A 20,826-nucleotide genomic window follows, 5' to 3' on the forward strand; every position below is an offset into this window, starting at 1 on the left:
CTTGCTGGGGCTTCATTCAGAAAAGAACTACTGACCTCATTAGTAAGCTAAAAAATGTCTGGGGCCATGAAAAATATAGTTTTTGGGATGAGAGGGAAGAGGAGAGTACCTGAGGCAATTATTATTATTTTGGTTCAAACTCTGCTCTGATGGCAAAGAGTCTCCTAGAACTCCACCATGCTCACCTGCTGCAGGGGCTGCCAGGGGTTTTCAGCTGTCAAGGTCTCATGAGGAGGGAAGGAGGACAAAAGAACTCACTAGAAGAAAATAAAGCACAGTCGAGTGGGAACAGCACAACCACTGCTCCCTTGAACCTGGGAGCTCTTGGCTGGTCACTCACAGGGATGTTGCTCATTATGGGAGTGGAGTAGCCAGTAAAGAGAAAAAGAAATGTTCAGCAGCAACAAAGCTGAACACACTCATTTCACCCCAGAGCTGTACTGCAGCCTCCTCCTCAAGACAGAAAAGAGTGTGATGAATGTAAAAGCTGCCTGTCCAGATCCCCTCCTGAGGGGCATTACGTATGCACTGCACGGGGAAGGTATTTACATCTTTAAGCAGTGGTCATTGTCCAGCATGCTTTAGTTCCAGCAGATGAAACTCCCACAGAAACAGCTCCTGCTGGATCTCGCCAAGTAAGCCAGATAGTTTTGTGGCTGGCTGGGGGAAGCAATGCTTGCCAGTGTGCTTTGCACGAACAAAGGAGGGTCCAAAATGGGAGAAACTACAGCTTTCTGTTGATGCTTCTCCTAAAGGGATCCTTCCTCTCAGGTTCAAATGCCAGAAACTTGAAAGTCCTTTCTTTGCTCCGTTTGATGGAGTGACATGAAATCCCATGGTGGTATAAATGAGTGTGTGGGGTTGCTCCTGGACACCACATACCCCATATCATGCTTCCATGGGGGATGTTGGCCATGGGACAGCATGACAGATTCCCTTCTCCCCCTGGTATGTGTTGCATGCCTTGTTGATTCTTAAAGAAATTCAGGTTTAATATTTGTTCCCACTACAGCTGCATGTGGGCTATGGTGGCATGAGGACTCAGGGTCTGTGGCTTTGGCCTTTATTTTTTTCCCTGTAATTGGACATGAAGAGATTCTTCTGGCAGAAGCCAGAGGACCACGGGACACGCCCTGCAGCTTTTTGTGTTTAAAGGTAGATTTGCTTCATGAACCCACCTAAAGAAGTCACAATTTAGAGAGGAATATGAACAAAGGGGGTTTGTGTTTCTAAATCAAATGCTACGTAGTGAACACTGTGGCTGTTTAAGAGACCTCCTGTAGGGAAAGGGTAGGATACATGTGGTGGGTTGGCCCTGGCTGGATGGCAGGTACCCATCAAAGCTTCTCTGTCATTCCCCTCCTCAGCTGGACAGGGGAGAGAAAATAGAGCAAAAGGCTCATGGATCAAGAAAAGGGCAATAACTGGGAGAGGTAATGGGTCAAACATCCAGTGGACAATGTTAAAGAGCAGAATGGTCATGGGGAATTGGTGGTGTTCTAATTGTGGTGGAGGGATGAGGGGTGGGCTGTGTGTCCCTTGCCCACTTTCATTCTGTGTTACGATCACATCATTTTGATTTCGGTGTAGGAAATTCATTTTTTGTGATGAGAGTGAAGATTGCATGATGAATGTGGATTTCAATGGTAATTCTTAATGTTTTCAGAGGTGAGGGGTGGAATGTATCGGGTCTGTGTGGCAAGATTTTGTGGTGGGGGCCTACAGGAGTGGCTTCTGTGAGAAGGGAGGGATGGGGGAAGGTGATTTTATGATATAGTTTTATTTCTCTTTATACTACTCTGATTTGATTGGTAATAAATTAAAGTAATTTTTCCTCAAGTTGAGTCCGTTTTGCTCGTGATGGGAATTGCTAAGTGATCTCCCTGTCCTTGTCTCAGCCCAGGAGCCTTTAGTTGTATTTTCTCTCCCCTGTGCAGCTGAGGAGGGGAGTGACAGAGTGGCTTTAGTGGGCACCCAGGGCCCACTAAAGGTCAACACCCACAAGACAGTAACAGATTTTTCATGTAGTATAATATTAAAACTATACAGTATGGTTGTACAGAGCTGAAAAATGGTGGTTTTGTGATATAATCAAGGAAGTAAAACAGGAACAAAATATATTTTCATCTAGCAGGGCTTGAAATATGCATCCACTTCAGGTTTTGTTAATAATGTTCTTAATTTGCAGTGTGTCATAGGAGGGCAGCATTAGTTATTGTAATGCTGTATTTATGATGTTATCAGTAGCAGAGCTGCAATACTGTTTTCACCACAGAGCAGAACTCAGATTACTGGGGATTTAACGTGAAAGTTCAATAACAATAATTTAATATGTACTATGTACAGTCAGAATTATAGTTTTATTTCTTTCAGCAGGAAATAATGTGTTGGATCATTAAGCCCTGTTGCGCTGTCCTGTTCCCCATTTAGAAAATAGTTATACATAGAGGTCCATATCGTTCTGTGGTTTCATTCTATGCAGTTACGTTGGTGTGACACTGATTTATGTCAGGAAAGCATCAAGCCCAGCTGTCAAAGATAATATCTTTATGTGGCCATAAAAGTCATGGAAGAAATCATATCAGGATATCAAAAGTATTGACTGTATTTTAATATATTTTGGCAAAAACAGAAAGTGGAGGATTGCAGGTAAAGTGTTTTTACTTTTTGGTCTTTGACTTCTAACGTCCGGTGCAGTGCAAACTGTCAGAGACCAAAAATCCACTGATTTCTGGACCTTTTTCCAAGTGAATTTATTGCTCCTGATATGTGCTGAATTAACAGCCTGAAGACTGAAGCCTTTTAGTTTTGGGTGGATTTCACGGTTCCCACACAGAGCCCAATTGTTTCCATATTTGGGAAGGGATTCTCTCTACTTGTCCCTTGTACAGTCCCAGGCTTGCTGATGATGCTCAATAAATAAACATAAATAATAACAAAGTCTAGCAGGATCTATGCAGCTGTCTTGGACAGAGCTTGGGGGGTGAGACCCACCCTGTGCTGGGTCCCAGTGCTGCTGCACCTCTCCTGGCTGCTCATCCTGCACATTCTGCCTAGGGACCACCAGAGCAGCTGCTGGCCCAAGCCTGGTTCTAGCAGCACTCTGTAGCCTGCTCCCTTTTCCTTTTCTCTGACAGATTTAGGAATCCCCATCTTAAAGGAAGAAGCTGCTTTCTGCCTGCTGCTAAAAGCAATTTTTAATCGTCCCTTCTGGGGTCAGGCAGCTTATTCTACACCTGGAGCTGGGTGGTTTTTGATGGCAGAGCTGCCACCACAGGTACTTGCCCAAGGACTTGATATGAGCTAAAGAAAGAAGAAATTGGAAAGCGGGAAATTTCTCAAATTCTGTATGACATAACAAATTGGAACTGTTAAGAGTCAAAAAAGTTCCCCATTTAATTTCCTCCCAGACTTAAGGATCAGCCCTGGGCTGGTTGGTGAGCTGGGGTGAAAACACCAGGGAATACCCTGCTCCTATAAGGTGTTGGCCCAATTGTTGATACCTGGTGTCACCGTGGGATGGTAGCACCTTGCAGGAAACACACACATCTTGCAGGACTGGTCTGCAAAATCTTTCCCCACCCAGTAAATTCACTGGATGTAGTCAGTGAGTGGAGCAACAGGCTTCAAGTGCCTTCTATAGGGGATTAATGTTGGCATTGGACTGAGCAGTATGGCTTTGCTTCTAATGCTAAAGTCAGGATGTGGGAGAAATGTGAAAAAGCTGAGCCAGGTTTTTCCCTTTGAAGACAGGGAAAGGTGTGTGCAATAAGCTACCCTTTATACCAGGCTAAAAAGAAATCATTCGTTCTTATCTTTGTCAAATTGGCCCAAAGTATCACTGTGAATACATCTAGCTGTTTCTGGTTGCCTTTAACTGAGCTAGATATTGAATATTTGAGGTCTTTATAAACCCAAATGAAATTACCATGATTTTCCAGAAGGCTCACAGTGCAGTATAAACAATTCAGCTGAAGTAAAGTATTTATTAATAACCTCTGAAACACTGTAAAGATTATTTCCTTGTCTGAAGCTATAAAATGCCACAGTATCTATCTTCACAGGAACAATTCATTTCTGGCTCACAGGCACTTCCTATGGGAAGGCAAAGGGCTGTTCCTTACAGTGCTCAGTGTCTGCTGGTTCTGGGGATGGTGATTTGTGATCGTTGTTAGTATCTGGTAGTTTATCACTGGCCAGAAAAACAGACATTAAACTTTTGAGTCCATTAGCAGGACTTGGGCTTGTGTGCTGAACTGATTGGTGCTGCTGCATTATTCGAGTTGGTGTTTATCTTCAGATAAAATAAGAGAGATTTTTTGGACTTATTTCGATTACAGCTCCACCTGCAAAGAATTGCCTTATTTCTCTATTATTAATGAAGTTACGGATTACTTTTTTCTCATTTTCTCCCCGCTGTTCCCTCAACCTCCCACCCATTGCCCTGCCAGCTCAGCATACTTTTGATTAAGAGGAAAAGATTTTATCTGTCTCTAACGTTAAGCTGGTCTGTCTCTCTGCCCTTGTGGGAATCTTGCGGGAATGAAAAAATCCAGTGGCATTACAAAAGGGACCATGAAGACTCCTAATGTCATCCTGTTCAGCATTCCCCTTCTTAGTAAAACAAGCTTTAATATTCAGGACATTGAATAAGCTGTAGGGAGTGCCAATTCCTTGCTTGTATACTTGTTGCCTTGCCAAAGTCTCTTTGGCTCTCCAACAGGGATGCACAATAGTAGAAATGAGTAAAGTGAAATACCAGATCCAGCTCTGATCAGACTCTGGAGGAGTTTTTATTTAGATTTGAACTTTCTCACACCCATTGCTATGCAATAGTTGCTGGTGCTTGGTGGCTTGCCACAGCATAAATATCATATACTGGAATGTGTTTAGCTTTAGAGGATTACCTGGGAAAAAACCCTTCCCGTTGTAATGCTTTAAAAGGTCTGTTTCAACTCTGTCTTCCCTCACCCCTCCTTCCTTGCCTTTTAACACCTGCATGTGAATATAATAAAGTGCAGATTGAAGCTGGTCATTTAGAGAGAAGGAAGAGTCCTGGCGTTGTAATTGAGATGTTACTGCCTGCCTCCATGGCACATATTAGCTGAATAAAACATGCAGTCAATAAAGTGAAACAAAACAATAAACCTAAGCCCTTTGGTGCTCTATTATAGGGTGTTATGCAACATAGAAACCTGCAGTCATAAAACTGAGAATGAGAGAAACCTTACACTTTCAAGAACAAAGGCATCCAAGCATCAAGTTGGAAACAGCACTAAACTTCCACTCTCTCTGCACCTGGAAGCAGTTAGTTTTAAAAGCCATACTGGTTTATACTGTTCTTTTCCAATTTAAATAGGGCCTTCATGTGTTCTTGTTAGATGCTTATACAGAAACATGGTTTTAATTAAGGCATGCATTGATCCAAGTCCAAAAGATACATTTATTTCAGAAGATAAATTCATTAGCCATAGGCATAAAAAGCTGGTGTTCTTACTGAGATGTTTCCAGCCTTGGGAACGATGTTCTGTGTCCTTTCTAAGTGTATAGTGTGCCATGCAGCTCTGGTTTGTATGACATCAATCAAATATAATGTATCCTTAAGCCGTTTGGCATAGTTAGTTTTGAGAAATAAAGGCAAGCTGAAAGAAAATTAAGATGTATAAGCACGAGAGGACAGATGTTTTCAGCTGTCAGATTTCACTAGCATTTATCAGTAATTTATGTGTGGTACTTAGCTATGGAAAATAAATCCTGATGAATAATTTATTGAAATATGTGAGTTTCAGTAAATTGCCCGGACACAGTAGCAAGTTTTCTGAATGTCTTTGTAGGTATTTATAGATTAAAGATATTTTTTCAAGAGTTCTTGGGGTGTAAATGAGAAACCTCTCAGGGACATGGTGTATTTCTCATCAGATGGGCATAACTCGATCCCTGGCCTTAGAAGCGGAAAAATGTGTAACATTTTTAAAGTTCTGAGTTTTTAAAAATTTATTTCCCTCAAATATCCTCCCATGTGTGTTCCTCAAACTTCTGGGGGCTCATATAAAGCATAAAATAAATTAAAAATGTAGTACAAATCAAAATGATTGTTTATGACCATTTCTTTACAGTGCTAAATGATAAAAATATGTATATAATTTATATAGTTCATGTAACTATACGAAAGGAAATGTTGCAAAACCATAATGTGAAAAATTAGCAAGAGTCAGAAATTTGGAAAAATTATGTTTTCTGCCTTGCTTTCTCCCTCTTCCTCTTTTAGATAAAATTTTCTATAATGTGTAATATCTAACGGAGACAGATGTGGCGCACCATTATCTGACAAATGTTTTGGTAAAGCCTGGCCCTTTTCCACGAACTCCTCAGGCTTGAAGTGATTTCAGGCAAATATATTCTTGGCTATCTTCACTCACAGGAAAGGCCCCATCTGACTCCTGACCACTTTCCTGCTTGATGTTTTTTATGGACCCCATTTAATGTCGGGGCATGTGACAGATGTGCCTTGACATCAGTGAACTTTGAACATGGCACTGCAGCTCAAACTCTCGCAGGCCCTGGGTCACTGCTGTGCCATCTGCTTTCCATGGGGCTGCAGGATAGCCCTTATTGTACCATTTATAGGGCCTTGACTGCATGATCAGAAGTGCTCCTTGGTGACACACATCTCTTCTTTGGTTGGACTGTACTGAGCTGAAGAAAAGAGTGCTGTCCCAGTTTCTTACTGCTTGTATTCTGTGCCTGTGCCTCGTTATCCTTCCTTAACGTGGAGTTAAGTAGCCAGTGCTGCCTTCCTCTTCTTGCTCTGTATAAAACTATTGGACACTTTGCATCTCCTAAACCTGTGGAGTCTGAGCAGTTCAGCACCAAGATTTTAGCCAGGAAACACTGAAGAGATAAATGAACCTCTAAGTATCTTTCACTGGTGTCTGTGAGTACAGCCATCACAGGGCTGGATAAATGCTTGAACCCAAAACATTGAGTTGGTCTAAAGAACATCAATTAAGCCCATGACCTGCAACCTCATGACATTAATTTTCTGTGTCAATTACCTTGCTGGTTAATTTGATGTTTGGGGGGGGGGGGGTTGTGTTTTGAAGGACACTAAGGAAAAACTAAGCTTCTGTTTAGGAGATATTTTCCGTGTTGTCCCATTATTTATGTCCTTACAGCTTTTTTATGTTCAAGTATCTCTTCATGCTCTTTTCTCTCTGAAAATTAGTCTCTCAACTAGTGTAGATACAAACATACTAAATACAGTGTACATTAGTGTTCAGCATTGAACATGCAGTTAGCCAGTGAGCATATAAGGTTACAGAAGGTGAACCATAAGATACCATGGAAAATGTAAAATCAAATAATTTGAATAGTTTGCTAAGATTTCTTTTCAAGAACTCAACAACACACAATTTACTGAATATTAGAGAAGGATTTCTTAGACTAAATAATGGTTATTCGTGTACGTAAGTGCCACCATTCAGATTTACTGTGGTGAACTGCAGCATTTCTTCCTTGGAGAAAAACACAGCCTTGCTCAACATCCTTCAGTAAAATAAGCATTTTTAAAGGACTGAAGTTACAGTATAATTTATAGTTATCATTTTAAGCACTGAATTTTCAGACCATTTCCCTCTGTTTTCTCACTGGTGAGGAATGTTCAAGGGCCGTAATATCAGCATGTCTCCTATTAAAAAGTTAAACTCCAGAAACATTTAACAAGGTGAAAGTTCTAAAATTAGCCCATTTTCTCCAGCCCACACATCACACACCTGTGGGAGAACGTGTACAGTATATTCTACACTTTCTTTCCTCATTACAAATCAAAACACTCTAACCTAGCATGCAAAACATGCATTGGTTATTTTCATTAAGTCAAGAGGCCTATTAATTCCAGATGTAAGCCATTCCACTTATCCTCCTCAAAGCTGGAAAGGGCATTTTCCTGTACCCCTGTCTGGCTTTCAGCACGTGATCCCGTTCTTCCACATTTCCTGGCTGCACAGTGCACCCCTGAAGGTTTGTTACTTCAGTTGTGCAGCCTGTGCAGAGGAAGGGCATGGCTATGTGTGAGGAATTCAGAGGGTTTAAAGCTTTTAACTTACTCCAACATGCTTTCAAGATATTTGGTCAATATCTTTCCCTACTTCAAATATACTACTTGAGTGGTGATAGCAGTGACTGCTTTCAAGACATACATGACAGTCATAGCAAGCCTAAGGAAAAAGAGAGGTTATTTTTGCTGTATGGTACTGGGTCTGTGTTACAGCTAGAAAACATTTTGAGGTTCACAAACGGAGAAGGGTAGGGAACCACTGGCTCAAATGATTTGTTTTCAAAGTGAGGAACAGCTTAATCCTGAACCACCTTTGGGTGTTTGTGGATCTAGCTAATTTCTTAGAAAACATGTGTTTAACAATGGCTTTTTCCAGCTTTTTACCAGGTCTGTTGGTGGGAATTTCTTTGTCAGTAAAGACAATTTCCCAGGAATCACTTCAGCAGAAAGAGTTTGGGGTATAGGTGATTTGTCCGTAGCAGTAACTAACAAAAATGACCACACTGCTTCATGCACTGATGGTTTCTGTCACAATTAGTTTAGAAGTTTTTTCCAAGCATTCATGTGGTGGAAGCAATGGATCCTTTATTCAGTTAAATATGGGTGGATTTGAACAACTGACTGCCAGCTGACAGTAAATTTACTGTGGTAAAGTGTCCATGGAAGAAGATTCTATCCATAGTCCTTCTGACTCAAGAGGAAGAGAGAACGCTGGTCTTTTGTGAAATAGGCACTGGGTGTGCCTTGGCAGCCCTCAGAAAAACTTCCTAACTCCGCTGGTACATGACTAAGCAGCAGTGCACATTAAATGTATTGCTGCTGCTACTGAAATTTTATACTTGCGTTGATCTGTACAACACGAAGAATTGATTTTGATCCTAACATTAAAAAAGGGAGACAGAATTGGGAATATATGGATAAACTCATAAACAGCTGGTCTTGGGCATAAATTTTTACAGGAGGATTTTTCAGGTCAGGGATTGCTGCTTTGATGTGTGTTGGCGTCGTGACTAACACTAAGGGGTAGCAATCTGTGCCTGGGGCTCGTAAGTGCCATGGTAAGACAAACAACTGCTAAATTGCCCTTGCTGCTGCTAGGTTTGTGATATATCTGAGTACATAAGTGTTTATAAAAATTATTTACACCATCTCTTTGCTTTCCTTGTATTTCAGGAGAGCACTTACACAAGACAGAGAAGTGGGCTTGTGAACAACCAAGTGGAATAAAATTGTCACTGTACTGCTGGCAGACTTTGAAGTTAAAGTGCCATGCAAAATTTTTCCCCTGTTTTTCTTTAACTAAGAATTTAAAAAAAAAAGGTGTGTTTAAGGCACACGTCAAGTTGAAAATTGTCATTTTTGTCAGAAACGTGACGGAAAATAGAAAATTAAAGACTGATGAGTCACATGACTCTTAGGTACAGACCCAGAGGATGAAGTTGGGAATGGACTTCTGCCATTGCAGCTAAGTCCTTTAAATTTTTTTAAGTGTTTCATTTGGCACACTGAAGTAAAACTAATAGAGGAAAACATTTTTTTTCAAGTCTGCTGTATACATAGTTTGGAGATAGCAATCTACAAATATTTCCAGTAAGGACTTTAGTTGTGTTGCTCTGGGTCTTGGAAAAAGTGAGGATTTTATAGCATTTTCCAGCTATCTGTTCTCCAGTGGACCTTAAATGCAAAAGCTAGAAAAAAAGCACTTCTCCTGAAAAGGTATTTGTTGCCACTGATGCACTGGGTGTTAACAAATGAAAACAAACCTTCCTCGTAGAATTTATGATTTGATTGCTGTCAAAGATGAAGTGTGGTGCTTGCAATAGGACCTTTCTTTTTTTTTTCAACTTGCATGGCTTGCAATGAAAAAAGACCTCACGTTACTCATATACAAAAGGAGATGGGAGATAACAGCGCTAACATTTTCCGCTGTGTTACTGCAATACTGTAAACTGAGAAAATCCAAACTGCTCATTAGGAAGCCTTTCTTGCTACAGGCTGTCACTGAACATTCCCATCCAGTGGTGCCTGTGAAGAGTGGGATTGAAAATAACCAGTGTGGAAACAACAAGAAGAGCAGGAGATCGAGGGTGATGAAGACGTCTCGGGAGCAAATTCCATCTGCATGGTGCTCTTAAGGAGCTGTGGACTACATACAGTGTATTAGCATGTTAAAGTGCCTCAGAGAGGAGCCTTCAAGCAGGAAACTGGCTTGTTGATAGCTACATGAGCTGTATAAAGGTTTGGACGGTCCAAGCACTGTGCCCCTGCACAGCTGGTGTTGGATGCCGTTGCTCAGAAATCTTCATGCTACTTTTGAGCAACAAGCGAGTCTCTACTTTGAATATGAACGAGTGAAGTCAACTGCCCCTTAATTTATACACATTGCCAGAGACTGTCCCAGGGTTTGGAATTAAATACTCCAGCACAAATCTCTTTAAACCTCTCCTAAATAAGAAATTATGCTAAAGCTCTTTAGTAAGGAGGTTCTCCCCCCTGTTGAAATAAAAATCAATTATGTTTGCTCTGCTGTGAACAATGTCGCTCCGTAGCCTTGCTTTCTAATTGGGTAATGCCTTAATGACCTGCTGGGAGGCTGTGATGCATTGCTTTGGACCCTCTCTGCAGGCTCTTAGACTACCAGTCAGATGTCAATGAAGCTTGACTCAATAGGGGTTCTTTTTCTAAAATTCCATTATTCATCAGGGTTTATGCACTAAAATGATCACAAAATAAAACCTTCACATCAAGCAGGGTTAAATAGAATTATGGATGCTTTACCTCATTGTTAGACTTTGAGATTGTCACTGGATTAAAATTAGGTTCTTTTTTATTTGTTAAATTTGATGAAAACATTTTCTCGGTTTTGGGTTTTTCTTTTAAGAAGCATTGAAAGAAGCAACTTTAAAGGTGGTGGATTTTTTTTTTTTAATAAGGAGGTGTATATGTATTTTAAATGAGTCTTATCTGTTCCTGTTTATTTTAAACCATGAAGCAAATGTTTAAAAATATCTTATTCACTGTCAGTGACTGATAAATATCAAACCATTTACTTAATTTAATAGCTTGTGTTGAATCATTCTGGTTTTCTATCAGAATTGGGATAAATAAGATTAAGAAATCTTACATTTGGTTTCTATTTTCTTCCTAACATCTAAAGGAGACCAGTAAAGTGGAATTTTAAAAACTCTTATTGCAAAGCTGGTGTTTTTAGGGGAGAACTGGTGGTTCTGGAGGACTTCTCTTCCAGAACAACAAGGACTTCTTTCCTTTGTCTGGAGAAGATGCTTCATTTCCATGATGACAGGCTGAAGCTACATAGTTGTGAGAAAGGTAAAATGAAGCTGGGAAAGCATCTTTCCTATTAAAGATGTCCATATATACACTTATATACATATATGCAGTTGGAAAAGTTAAAGGAAATGACATTTGTATGTTTTTGTAACAGCCTCAAGGGAAGTTTTGCAGCCATTTAAACACAAATCTGTTATGCAGTGACAAATTAGGAGTTACCAGGGCAACTACAGGTAACAATTTATTCATACTACCTCTGGAACACACTCCACCTTCTTAACGTGACTGACTGATGTGTTGTGTGCAACGTGTATTGCCAGATTAGTAAGGAAGTCAGTCATAGCATTGCAATAAAATGCACCTTTCCCTCAAGTTTATCAGGCTAGTGAAATGTACAAAAATACCGTAAGAAATAAGTGAAATGTTTAAATAAGTGAAAATTCTAATTTGCTTTACTTTTTCAGGTCATATCTTCCCAAAAATTCTCTAATTTTTAAGCTTTAACCCTCTGGTTTTGAAATAAGGCCAGAATTAGTATCTCTCAGGATCTGCATCAGTGAGATATTAATTTTTCATCAGAATCCTCCCTCTTCAGAAGGATGTCAGATTTTCTGCAGATGCTTCATCTTCATCCCTCACACTGAACTCGCATTTTCAACAATCCAGTTCTTTCTGCCAGATCTTCCATGTCCTTGCCTCCCAGTTAATACCATCACCTTTACTTTCAACAATTTTTAATGCTACACTTTGTATACTTGTCTAGCACATAGGCACGCTCTATCATTTGCAACCTATCTGTTGTAACATACAGGATCTTCTCATCTCACTGATTATCTGTCAGACAGAGGGAAATCAATTGATGTTTCCTTCCACACGTGAAGGAGATTGACACAATTGTTTTCCTAAAACCTTGGAAAGTTGCATGAAAACCATGATCCCAGTCATTTAGACAATACATCTTCCTCCAGTATTTTAAATTTCTTTTCATGTTTACAAAAGTTTCATCAACATCTGTATCTCTTCAGTTGTGAACTAGGCCATGAGATGTAGTCCTAAGTAGAGTTTCCTGCTAGCAACTTCTTAAAAAGCCCCTTTTCTCTTCAGCTTTTCATTGTTTAGACAGTCTGCCTCAAATGCTTCTTTAAATTGTCTCCAGGGACAAACACCCACCACAGTCACCACTGACTACACAGTTCTTTCCCTGCCCCCAGATCCGGTTTGTCTCTATGCCCAATTAGAAAGACAAGTGATGAAATCTCAGAAGTTTGCAGTTTCTTAACATGAAAAGCCTGCAATCCTCGCATGGTGTATTGCACCTTGTCAAGAGCAAAGAGTATTTAGAATAATTGGAGACTTCATAGCTCAGTATTGATGAATTACTTAAGGTGAGAGCATGAGCTGGAGGTTTGGAATGCTGCAGGCTCACCAAAGGTTGTTTTTAGGAATTTAGAGAGGCTTGTTATGGGTTCAGCCCTCATGTTTGATCTGTAAATGCTAAAAAGCTGTTCTGTTTTATAACTCCATGGCTCCACCCCTATCGTGCGAGAACCATTCTCTGCACATCTAATTCTAATCAGTAAAGTAAATAAACTTGAACTTGGAATACTCTCCAGACCACTTGCTCATGTTTTCATAAACACTTAGGAAAGGACCCAAGTTTCTTGTAGCTAATATTAAAGTGAGTAAAGTGATATCTAGGCCTGGTGCTGTTTTCTTTGCAAGTAGATGGGTCACCTGGAAGGACTAGATGTTTAACTTACCCTGAATGAAAAAAAAAACTTATAGTTGAGACAGCATTTTACCTACCTGTGGAGCACTTCTTAGAAGTCTCAAAGGAAAAAAGAAAAGTTTTAATGAGGAAATCTGTTAAATTCTAACTTCATTTAAAAAATTCCCTGTTTCTATCTTGTAGTATTGGTTTTGACTCTTCTGTTTACCAATGACAAGAGGTGAGATCTACCAAAATAAAAGAAGTGTTGTGGATTTTCAACATTTACATGGCTTCATGAATCTGGTCCTGCAAGAGCAGAATCTCAAGGGGGAAAGCCCGGGGGGAAGCTCTGCTGTCTTGGGCGGCAACCTGAACTCCACCATGCTTGACTCTTTGCCTTGTGCTGCCCCTTCCTGCCCTTTGTGGGACTCCTTGGCCCTGCAAGGAGAGACACCCCTGCTGCCTGAGGCTCAGCCTCGTGTCCCAGTGCGTCCCACTTTCTTTGGCAGCTTCTCTAAAATGTCAGGTCTAAGCAGAAACTGATCTGCTCCTGCTGTGTGGCTCTGGAGGTGGACACGGGACAGGGCTCAGCTGCTGGTTGCTTTCTCAGGAGTCTGTCTGGCACAGCTTGGGTATTGGCAACCTTAATACAAGCATATGAATGCATCTTTTTTTTTTTCATCTGCAGGCTCTCTTTGGGTATGTGTTTTGGAAAGGTTATTTCATAATTTACTGTGCAAAGTATTGGAATATTTAACAAGGAGCAGCTCCTATGCTGTTAACTTGCAACCCCTGAACTGGAAATCAAACTGAAAGCTGGTTCTCCCTGGTCCTTTAATAACTTCTCCACTTAGAACAAGCTCCATCGTTAGAGGATATTGAAGTGCTTTGCCAGGGGGATGTTTCCTTTCTGAGGTATTACACAGAGATCTAGGTTTGAGAAGGTTGACTGATTTGTCCAGTATCAGAGTTTGGTGACAAAATTTAGCTCCCAACCCCAGGTCCGACTGATGGTACTTGCTATTTCTCTCAGGGATTAGTTGATTTAAGTAAAGCATCATAAAGCTGCATTATTTGAATGAGCTGATATTTCTGAACCACCCTGGAGTAGCTGGCAAATCTGCAGCAAAGAAAGAAGCAAAGGAAAAACAATTTTACATCTGAATAGAGACAGGGCAAACTGCACCAACATGATGAAAAGGGTAAAATGGTCCTACAGCAGAATTTTACTGTGCAATCCTCTTTGACATAATCACTGCTCCTGGGTTTTGTGGGAGCTGTTCCTGGATTTCATCTGCCTACAAGGAGACAGAAATGCTCTGCCCTAGGGAGAACAATTGAGGGGAAAAAAGTGTTTCTTAAAATCCACAGTAAAAACCTCTCTGCTTTATCTAGAGCTCATTAGAGAGTTTAAAGAAAACTCACTGTCGTGTTTAAAAGCTTTTCCCCACTCCGTTTTATAGATGGTTAAATGGCACACAGGTTGTGGCTGTCTCAGCCATCAAAAACTAAGAAAGGAGGTTAAAAGACCCCAGGGATCCTTCACATTAATTACTACCACTGTCAGTTGGTGTGAAACCATGTTTGGGCCTCTTAGAAAGGAAGAGTGTAATTTGTGCTTTCAGTTAGGGCTGAAACAAATCCTGCAGATACTGATGTATATACTCACGTGTAAAAATGACTAATTTGTTTCCAGTGAATTCTTGTAGTTAATCTGGAAAAAATTTATGGGAAACCCCCTCACCCTACCCCAACAACTCCAACTGAATTTTAGCAACCAGAATTGGCAGTCTGTAAAACTGGCTTGAATTAATTGGAAGCCTAATCCACGGAAATTAGCTAAAAAATGCATTATTCACTCCAGTGTAGCAGCAGGGAGGAGAAATGAAAGAAGCAGAGAGGAAAAGCAGAAGCAGCACCTAAGGCAAAGGGCTGTCATTTGAATTTCATAATCGAGGGTGAGACAAAGACACCTTTTTGTCCAAGTAAACTACCTTCTGAAAGGGGAAATCTGAAGAAAACACAGAACTATGCAGTTTGAGCATTGGGGCTGGCTGGACTCTGCATCTCCCATCATTTACAGTGGTGCACAAGAACAACCACGGTGAAATGAAGTTTCTATAGCATGGCAGCACAGTGTATGTGTTGCATTTGCTCCACGGTCTGCCACTCAGTGGTGTCTAGTGTAGTCAGCCTGCCGAGAGAGACCTACAAAACATGCACCACAGCAATAGAAAGACTGGTTTGAAATCCCTTCCCACACCTGCATCCTGCCCCATGTGATGGCAAACCAAAAAGAGACATTCTGTGCAAGTTACACCTGGATGCGTGCAGAGAAACGGCAAAGACTGACGAGATAGAAATTTCTAGAGTACACAATGACAATTATCTCCACAGCTGGTAATTATCTTGTACTGCCTGAGAAGTATATCTCAGAAGGCCTGAGGAGTCTGAGGCTGTTTCACTGAATGGCCCAGGTCCTGAGCAGGGCACTGCTGCTAAAATTGGCAGAGCAAGGCGGGAGAACGGCTGGCTGCAGGCTGAGTGCAGGAGGGGGACTGGACCATGCTGCTGGGCAGAGAGGGGCAGGGTTAATTAACCCTTTTGGTAGCAGTAAATTGTTAGATCAGCCCAGGTGTCATCTGAATCCCCCTGTTAACTACCCCTGTAGTTTCACTTGGCTGCATTATACTTGTCCTAAAGTCTTTTGGTATCATTTTGCACAGTGCTTATGCTTTCTTGAAAGACACCATTCAGTCTACCCCAGGAAGGTGCACAGTTTGCCTACAAAAATTTGGCACATAGATACATATTTATCTCAGGAACCCAGTGTTTCAAAAAATGGAAATCTTACTTAGAGGTGGGGAAACCAAAACCAGAGTGGTTCACAGAAACACAAAGCTTGATTTTCCCACTTCTCAGTAGCAGCACAGGAAAGTTAAAGCATGGTGCTGGCTTATTATTTTTAATTAGTGTTGCATCCCCAACACACCATGACCTGCTTTTTGCTTTGCCACGTACGGGTTTTATGGCGTGGCATCTCTCAGTGTGAGTTTCTGTCATCCATAAATTGTCTGTATGCAGTGGTGCTGCAGGGCTGCACACAGGTGTGGGGAGGAGGAGGAGGCTGTGCTGCTTCCCAACTCCTCCCTCGTGCTGTTCGTAATTCCCGTGTGAAACTGCTCCTCCACCTACCTGTGCACACCTCACAGGGGGCACCTGGAGGTTAATTAGTTGATGCTTGAGAACTGCTCTAAGATCTTTGGATGAAAGTGCAACTGAATATAAAATGATTAGATTAATTTTTGGGTTGGTGTAATCCTCATAGAAGTGAGGAAAGTTTGTCACAGCCCATATCTGCTTCCATGCTGACCCACACACACAGGTGAGGCACTTCTTGATTGCTCAGGAGGAGCAGGTGGTGCAGAGAGCAATTTTGACACAGCCTGAACTGTTCAGCTCCTGCTAGGCTCTTTGGGAGGACGTGGCTGCTGCAGAAAGGCTCGAAGGAGAAGCTCAACCTTGCTGCTCACCAGGTATTTGTGTGCTAAAGATGGAACAAGTGGAGAGTGGGGTTGGTGTCTCTGCTCCTTCTCAGTCTGGATGAGTGAGGTCTGTAGTGGGGTACAGCCTACAGCTCTCTGGGCTTTGGTACATTGAATTAATCCTTTTTGCACTGGGAAAGGTGACTCCTTGAGCTATGGAGATAAAAGGACTTGTGTATTTATGCCCAAAATATAGTATGGAGAGATGAGCTGTGGGTATTCTCTGGGCCCTCTTGAAATCTAAAACTCCTTTGCTGTGGAAACTTTGTAATCAAAGAGTATATTTGCTTAGAAAAATTATGTATGGGTAATGATCTGAGAAGTTGGCCATGTGTCTGGGTACTCTGGAAAGTAATTTCTTCCCTAGTTTACAAACTGATATTGACTGGGAAGCAATTGCAGAGATGAGTCTCTGTAATTCTTCACCCTGACAGTGTAAAAACTTCCTTTCTGTAACCATATTTCTCCCTTAAAAACAAGGAAATGACGATTTTCAGGAAGGAAAGGAGGAAATTCATACTACTGAGGTTCTAGTTCTCCACTTCTACCATACTAAAAATCCTATTGTGCCTATAGTATTAAGACTTTAGGAGAGCAAAAGGAATGGCTTTATCAACCACCTGGATATGATTTTGTTATCAGCAGATACAGTTGTATCCTGGTCCATCTGATCAAAAGGCCAAACAATAATGCCTAACTAATCCAGGTTTGACTCCTGCAGCCTATGAGTTGTCCAGCAGCTTTTTCTGTGATAGAACTCTTGGATATTTTCCAGATGTCTAGATCCAATTGCTAAGGCAAGACTGGAATTTTGTTTTGTTTGTGGTTATTGGCTTGGGGTTTTTTTTAATTGCTTAATGTGTTTGGGCAAAGGAAGGACAGATTTTTCAGGTGCCTTTCTGGTTATATATTGTAATTAGGCAAACCTTTGCTATCCCTCAGAAGCAGCCTGTTAGTTACTGATATCGGAGTGTACTCTGGTTTCAGGAGAAGACACATGCCAAATTCTCTACTAGCTACTTGGTTGAAACTTGCATAACTGACGTTTTGTGCAGAACTTCCAGTTCCAAGGGGAAATGATACCACAACAGCATTTAATGAATTGTGTACCCACAAGAGCAATATAGCTCACAAAATGCTCAGGTGCTGTATAACTGCTTGTCCTGTAAATGCTCTGCTGCTCCTCCTTTCCTAAGCATGGCCAGAACCTGCAAATTAGTTTTCACAGTGAAAAGGTGATATTAGACATAAATGGAAAGCACATGCAATTGTGTTGGATTGCAATTTTGGAATGCCTGGTTGTGACCCCAGGACTTAGTTTTGTTAATTTGAAGGCTATCAGTGGCCTCTCTGGTTCAGGATCAAGCCCTAATTACTAAAACAGTGAGCTTAGCATGGAACTTGGAGATAGGCTACCATCTTGCTGAGGAGAGAACCTTGCCTGCTGTTTGGTTTTCAGTTCTGTAAGTGGTTCATTCATCATTTATTTGTGTCCATGTTCATAGCTTGAAGTCTGGGTTGTTGAGGCTTGTACTGCAGATTCTCTCTCATTCCAGGAGTTTTCCAGTTGTCTGTATCTGGCACTAGGGCTGGGGAGCAGAGCAGGGGGTGGTGCTGGTGTGCCCCAGCAGTGCTGCTCTGTGCTGTGGTGTTCTGTGAGTGCCCCTTCCTGCAGGGGTGAGATGGATAACCCAGGAAAAAACAGATGATGGAGCCTCGTGCAGTGGACAAATAAGAACACCAGAGATCTGAATAGGAGGGAAGAACTGCTCATATGGATGATCTTGTGGGGCTTTCCTTGTACCCTGGGAAAAAATGGAGCCCTTTTATTGAGATGATCTGCAGAATAAATATTGAGATTTCTTGTCTCTGTAAGAAAGTGTAACAGCAGTGACAAAGCACAGCTAATAAAGGGAAAAAGAGGTAAGGGAAGGTGAAGTAGTGAGATGGGGGAAAAAAAAGGTTGAAAGACAAAAGGTGAAAAGGAAGAGAAAAGTATCAGATTTCTCTTGGCACTTGTGCACTCTGTATATAGAGTTTGAATATATTTTCCAGAAGAGGATTTCCCCTTGCATTTGCAATTCAAACCTTCTAGCAAATTCCACTGTTTCCCTTGGCACTTCCTCAGCCTCTGTGGATTTTTCAGTTCTGCTTTTTAGATGCAGTGCAATTGTCAAATTGTGACATTTTATTTTTTTCTTCCCTGCAGTAATGTGGCATTCCTTAAGTTTTCAGTTCAAAAACTGAAAAACTGCAGAGACCTTGTTCCCTTCTTCCCTTCCCAGTTTAATTCATGGATTGTCTTTAGGACTACTTGGATATATGACAATGTTTCCTGTCTTTCTTCACTTTATTCCCTTGCATGAATAAGTGGATAAAAAGATTTGGGATTCTCCATAGTATGGGTAGATGGTGATATGCAGCTATTATGTTCAAGTAAAATACCAGTAATGGGGTGGTTGGACATGCTCATAAGGATAAATACTGTCAAAGGGGATGCTGCACTTGGGATCATAGATAGAGAAATAGAGACTTGCTGCCTTGGGAACAAAAAGGCTTTTACCCCCTTGTATGCCTATCCAAAATGTTGGTTTTGGCCACTCAGTTTGAAATCCTATCAATAGTACAGGGTAACAAGTGTGGTCTAACAGTGAAGAGTACAGATGGTAGCTTCCTTTATTTTTACTTCTCCTAGTGTATAAAATTAACGATTTTCAGCAGAGCTTTGCTTTACCTGCACGCTGCTAACAAGCTGAAAATGTTTCATATTTGTCAAATCAGAGCTGCAAAATGAAACTCTGATCACTAAAGCCTGGCTATCTGGAGAGAATCTTTATGGTGGAGAGTAGAGATGTAACTAACATGTGGCTCTTCAAAAGCCCACATGCAGTGAAGATGTGTTAAGAAAGTGAAAATTGTTTCAACTTGTTCAGAGGTGAAGTAGGATCCTGCTAATGGATGCATTACAGACATGCAGTAAGGTTTTCCCTAATCACTGCTGTGATGGGCTGGTGAAAGTATTTGGGATAAGCTGCAGTAATAGCTAATTGTATGTAGAGGCCCAGCAGCTCGACCAGGCAAAGGGTTTCAAAGGGCTGCATGGGAGAATTCATTTCACAAGAGGCCCCTTTCAGACACTCTCCAGGTTTGGAGCTCCTTTCCTTTTAGTACACATTCTGGGAAAGCACTTTTATAATCCTCCTTTAGAGTTATTGCAAGCGAATGCGGTGATGGTTCAATGAAAAAGCATGAAAACAGTAATGGAATTTCTTTTTTCTTTTTTCTTCCTTTTTTTTTTTTCCTTTCTTTCCTAATAGGCCCTTTAGAAAGTCAGACCATATGTGTAGAAGCCTTATTAACTAGAGGCCAGGTTTGGAAAGAACTGTGGTAAATTACCAAGATGAATTTGAAAATAAACCTAGAAAGCCCAGATTTGAGTTCTAAATTGGTACTTTAAAAAAAAAAAAAAAATCAGACCTATAATTACTTGGTGTCTTATGACATTTCAAGTAATGTTTGGTATAATTCTTATAAGACTGAAACTTATTAGGCAGACAAAAATGTAAGGAAATTATTAGAATGCTGCATATTTCACTTTGAAGTAGCTTTCTTAGAAGTATAATTTAACATTCTCTGTATTTTAATACATTTATTGCAGAAAATGATTTTTGGTAGGCTATGCAAATGTTCTGGATGATCTACATGTGAAATACATAAAAGCATTAAACTGTTTTATGTAGCTGGAACTTAGAGGAAGCTGGGGGTGGAGGGAGAAGGCATTATTTCTCCCTCGATGCAGAAGGACTTTTTAAAAATAATTCTAAAATACACTTGGTTTGCAAAAGTTTCTCTGTTTATACTTGTTCCTAACTTGTTACAGGCGTGTGTATTGTAGGGTTGTGTTTTGGGTTGGTTTTATTATTTTTTTTTTTCCCTAGCAGTACAAGCAGAAAGGATGAATAACTCTGAGAAATAATAGGCAAATCCTAGGAAGAGTTTTATGGCCAGCTCAAATACAGGGCTCTGGTCAGATATGATCTGAATTTCCTGTGGATTAAATGACTTTTGTTCAAAGGTCTCCAAAAACTGTAATTTTCACCTTCTCATTCATCAGCTGGTCACTCTTGTGGAAGAGCTGTTAATTCTCTGTTTGAATCAAATGGATGATTATGATATGATCTTGGGTGCAAATGTGGTGTGGTTCAGAACAAGTGTGCACTGCA

The sequence above is a fragment of the Corvus kubaryi genome, unplaced genomic scaffold, assembly GCF_017639235.1.
Source record: "Corvus kubaryi isolate FWS band 111438036 unplaced genomic scaffold, C.kubaryi_AGA036_p1.0 37394, whole genome shotgun sequence".
NCBI classification, from domain to species: Eukaryota; Metazoa; Chordata; class Aves; order Passeriformes; family Corvidae; genus Corvus; species Corvus kubaryi.